At 45.7% G+C, this 5,528-nt stretch overlaps 1 non-coding gene across 1 annotated transcript; it reads left to right on the top strand.

The window, feature by feature from the left end:
* The first annotated feature begins 322 nt into the window (after positions 1 to 322).
* On the top strand, positions 323 to 477 carry LOC136512430 (5.8S ribosomal RNA). Its single transcript, XR_010773087.1, has one exon. It is a non-coding gene; the product is annotated as a 5.8S ribosomal RNA (ribosomal RNA).
* The last annotated feature ends 5,051 nt before the right edge of the window (positions 478 to 5,528 follow it).

The following is a 5,528-nucleotide window of genomic DNA, read 5'->3' as shown; positions in this document are numbered from 1 at the left end:
GAAGGCGGTTCGCTGCCCCGCTGTCGTGAGAAGTCCATTGAACCTTATTAATTAGAGTAAGGAAAAGTCATAACAAGGTTTCCATAGGTGAACCTATGTAAGGATCATTCTCATGACCCTTAAACCAAATAGACCGTGAATGTGTCTCTGGTGCCACTAGGCTTTGACTCGGCATGAGGTCCATGAGCCCTGTCCTGGTGTGGAGGTGCCACAACAAAACCCACGATGCTTTAGGCATCAAGGAACACTTATATTGCCTTGCTCGGTAGAGCAGTCAGCCTACCTTCCACTCCTCATGCAGCGATGATATCTTAATCCACATGACTCTTGGCAATGGATGTCTCGGCTCTCACATCGATGAAGAACGTACAAAATGTGATACCTGGTGTGAATTATAGAATCCCATGAACCATCAAGTTTTTGAACTCAAGTTGCGCCCGAGGCCTTCTGGCCGAGGGCACATCTGCCTGGGCATCATGCCAAAAGACACTCCCAACCCACCCAAGTGGGAGGAACATGGTGTTTGGCCCCTGTGTCGCAGGGCGCAGTGGGCTGAAGTTAGGGATGTTGGCGAATCGTGTCAGGCACAGCACATGGTGGGTGATGCTTAGTTGTTCTCGATGCAGTGCTCACATGGCCAGTGCATTGGCCCTAAGGACCCATGGAGCACCATAGTGCATCACTGCTCAGACCATGACCCCAGGTCAGTCAGGACTACCCACTGAGTTCAAGCATATAGATAAGCAGAGGAGAAGAAACTTAAAAGGATTCTTGTAGTAACGGTGAGCAAACCAGGACCTGCCCAGCTTGAGAATTGGGTGCCTTCATCACCTGAATTGTAGTTTGGAGAGGTGTTTTTAGTGACGGACTTGGCCTAAGTTCCCTAGAAAGGGATGCCTAGGAGGGTGAGAGCCCCATTCGACTCAGACCCTGTCGCACCATGAGGCACTGTCAACGAGTCAGGTTGTTTGAGAATGTAGCCCAAATCGAGCGGTAAACTTCGTCCAATGCTAAATATAGGCTAGAGACCGATAGCGAACAAGTACCATGAGGGAAAGATGAAAAGGACTTTGCAAAGAGAGTCAAAGAGTGCTTGAAATTGCTAGGAGGGAACCAGATGGGGGCTAGCGATGAGCCTCGGTCGTATGTAGAATGGCTTCTGCTGGTCCGCCGATTGGCTCGGGGAGTGGACCATTGTCAGCCATGTTGGCGGCCTAAGCCCGATGGCCCAAGGCGCCTCCAGCAGCCATCGTTGGCATGGCTAATGACGAGATCCTAACATATGGGTATGTTAAGCCTCAGGATCAATGGTTCCCAACCAAAAGGACCCCCACCTACCCCTCTAGGATCACTCGAGGGCTTGAAGGCTATACCCATTGGGTACGCTCGAGCGCACCCTCCAACCAAGAAACCTAGCCGATGCCAGGCACGACATAGCCCTGCACCGGGTTTGGGGGTTTGCCTAGGCCTCAGACTCCCAATCGATGACACACCCAAGCTCGGGCTTGGCTCCTGCTTGGCTTACGTTGCTAGCTAAGGCCTAGACGCAAGAAGACAAGCCTAGAGCCATCAAGGCTCGAGGGCTCCAAGACACCATGCCCTAGACGTGGCTCTATCGACCACTTCTACGATAGGGTCATGCATGGGGCATGACATAAGAAGACAAGCTTTCCACAGCCTCCAAGGGTTGGGTGGCTCCCTAGACCGTGCATTAGCCCCTAGAGCCAACCTCTTTTGCCACCAAGAAGACTCCAGAATGTCTACTTGGGGAGGCCGGTCCAAAACAACACCACCTAACATGTAGAGTGTTAGAACAGAGAAGTTGGATGATGCCCAAGGCTTCTTTGGCTCCACGACGCTGCCACAGTCCATAAAGCATTACTACAAGACCCTCCTAGACTTCGGCACATGTAGATCGTATACTCATCTCCCCAAACCGCCATGTACCCGACCTATCTTGTTATATAAGGGATAAGGTCAGACCTAGAGGGGAGAGGACAATCCAAGATAGATCATTCCAATCCATTTTGTCTGCTCCTACCCAGCACCAAGGGTAGGGGAACCTAGAGAGAGGGGCACCAAGATCCCTTCCACCTCATCCCATCATCTTCCTCCTCTCCGACAAGGGGAAGGCTCCACCAGCGGTGAGGCAACCTAAGGATTAGCACTGAGCTAACCCCCTACTAAAGCTCTCACTACACTCTATTGTAACCCCCTGATTTTGGGTGCTTTTGAGTTTAAGGATCATCAGCTACTGGACGTAGGGCATCGATTGGCCCGAACCAGGATAAACTGTTATGTACTCTCTATGATTATTGTGTTCTTGTGTCCACCCAAGCCACCAAAGACCCATACTCTAATACCAACTCGAACAATAATGCTTGATGCAGTTTGAACCCATGACAGCTCATGCGCTAGGTAGGGGGCTGCGTCAAGTGCAATTCAGGCTCTACGATGGCCAAAGCCACCTGCCTCATCTTCAGATCAAGCGGCACCACCCTAGACTATGGCATTTTCTTCCCTAGTGAGTTCTTCATCACAACTGGTGCCTTAGCCCTAGGCTAGGTCCTCAACTTTGGGAGCCTAGCCTACATCGTCTACTGCTACGGTGAGCTTCATCCACTCGAAGGGGCTGCTAAAAGGTCCTTGGTTGGTTTTGGTAATTGAGTGACAACCTTAGGTGGACTAATGTGTTTAAGTGAGATACACAGGAGATTAGTCCATAGGTACATGTGTGTGAGCAATATATGCCATAATGGTGATGATGGCTCAAAGATGTTGCAAAGCTCACACATGTGATGTTGAAGGAGCTTATTGCACATGAGACATGACATGGAGTCATGTGATCAAGGTGGAGAAGATCAAGACATGACTTGGCTTGATGGATCGGTTGCAAGCGTAAAGGGCAAGTTGGAGGCTTTGGAGTGATGGGCCATGTGGCGGTGAAGCTTGAGCAAGACTTGGCACCAATGGATGAAGGCAATGATGAAAAGCAAGTGAAGTCAAGATCGATGAACCAATACGGTCACGTGATGATATGAAGTGGATCATATCATTTGGCGATTGGTTGGTGCCTGTGTTGCATCAACAATGGAGGAGATGAAATAGAATGTGCAAGGCAAAGGTATAACCTAGGGCATTTCATTTCATAGGTCATAGGTGAGTAGAGAAGTTTATGACCAGGTTTAGGATAGATGGCCATACTATCAAGAGGGGCAAACTTATTTGCATATCGGTCATCTAGTGCCACTCGAGTGATCTAACTTTGCATCGTCGCTAGGATCGAGTGGCATAGCAAGTTGAGTGGCTAATCCTTTGGAAAATGTTTGAGAAAAGCTAACACACATACACATGGTGGTGTACACTCCAACGGAGCCTTCTTACTTTCTTGGTCTAAAGTAGATTCTATCACCAACTTCAAAACATTAATGATTATTTTTTGGTTAAGTTGCTCAACTCTCAAATACAATTGTAAGTCCATGGTGTCATCCAAATCTTCTTAGCATAACTCTCCTTTGCTAAGGGCATCAGCCACGATTTTGCTTCCTGAAGTGATAGCACTTTTCCAAGTCATAAAACCTTGATTGCTTCAATCCAACAATGATGTCACAAGCTCAAAACCATCTTAGTGAAAATGTCCTTTATATTCTTATGACCCACCTAGATGTCACTTTTATGTTTAAGTAGATAGTACCTCCATGCTTCATAATGGATAACTCCAGATCATACGTCAGATGTTCCATCTCATGTTTCCTTGCATAAGCCTCTACTTTTTCTTCTTGCATAAGGACACATTCCACACCTTGACAGGGTGCATCCTTGTGGATATAAAGCTCTTGTTCAGATCTGGCAAAGCTAATACTTAGGTTTTACTTCAACCTCTCTCTTTTCTACTCCTTCAAATACTTAGCTGAGGTCTCTTGATCCAAACGAACTTAAAACCTTCTCCAGTAACACTATCAATATCTTGATGATCTTGGATAAACCTCCCTTGAACCTCTAACCAAACCTTATTATTAAAAACTTTGAGTTTCTCTCCCATCTTTGAGTGGGTTCCAATCACATCATTAACTTCCTTCAATCCAAACCTTTCATTCTCATATTCCTCAGGTGTAGGTTGAATACCCTCATACCCTATTCTTTCTCCTGATGGTGTTATTAGAAGCACCAAATGTTGGGCATACTTAATCACTCCTTTGCATGTAGGCAACCATCCCATTCCAAGGATATCATCAATGTCCATTAACTCCAAAGCAATAAGGTTTGCCTTGAAGTTTACCCCCTTTATATCAACACTTACTTTTGGGCATATGTGGTTTGCCTTCATTTCTCCTCCTGCAGACTTTAACTATCACCGGTCTCCTCATTAGAAGCATAGTTATCTTATGATCTTCCACATATTCCCTAGAGATGAATGAATGTGAAGCACTAGGGTCAAACAACACCATAGCAGGAGTTGAGTTTACTACAATCAAACCATAAACGACATCCTTAGCTCCATGAGTGGTAATCATATCCACATTGTTCAGACTTCTAGGGATGTGGTTTTGCTTTAATTTATTGCCTTGCACCTGCTTCTTATGGACATTCTATTCTAGCTTCTACTGTTGTCAATTCTAGCTTTGATTACTCTCAGCAAACTTCCCAAGACAGTCGTTCTCATAATGTTTAATCTCACCACAATCATAATGTTCCTCACTAGTAGAAGTATTTGCCTTCATCATGGTGATAGTAGGAGGTAGCAGACATGGCTCTTGAGAGCTAAAATGCTTCACTTCATCATTGGGTTGCTGATACTATTCCTGATCTGTACTCCCAAGCAGGTTCATAGGGTGTGACTAATATTCTAGTTGCGTAGCAAAATGAATACGAGTATTTCTTAACTAGCATTGAAGGTCATGCTTTCCCTTCTTCTCTTCCATCTCTCCTAGAGTATAGCATAACAATTGAGTGAACCTATCATGATACTCACACATTGACATGGAGCCTTGCTTCAAGTTGAGAAACTCATCTTGCTTAAGCTCTATCACACCTAATGGAATATGGTAGGACCTAAAGCTCTCGCTAAACTCCTTCCATGTGATCTGTCCAGCATTGTTGGGACGTCCATACTGGTAAGACTCCCACCAGTCTTGTGCTACACCTTGGAGTTGGCTAGACATAAAGAGCACCTTCTCATGGTCATCACACTGAGCTATGTCCAATTGTCGCTCCATAGCTCTAAGCCAATCATCAGCTTCTAGTGGTTCACTTGTATGAGAGAATGTCGGTGGGTGTCCCTTCATAAATTCACCGCGCTTGTCAATAGGTGGTGCTTGATGCGAGTTGTTCAACACACTTTGAGCAATTGTTTGTAATAACTGAGTCTATGTCATCAAAGCTTGCTCTATAGATGGGGGATTTGATGGTGGTGGATTAGAATTGGCAGGATTCCTTTGGTCATCATGCGAAGCACTTCTCCTGGTAGCAACCATATGTTTTCAACATGTATGCATTAGGATCTTGTCATTCATAGAATTCTTAACTAT

This window comes from Miscanthus floridulus, chromosome 1 (assembly GCF_019320115.1).
Source record: "Miscanthus floridulus cultivar M001 chromosome 1, ASM1932011v1, whole genome shotgun sequence".
In the NCBI taxonomy this organism is placed as follows: Eukaryota; Viridiplantae; Streptophyta; class Magnoliopsida; order Poales; family Poaceae; genus Miscanthus; species Miscanthus floridulus.
Note: the sequence above shows the minus strand (reverse complement) of the source record. Positions and strands in the feature narration are given on the sequence as shown.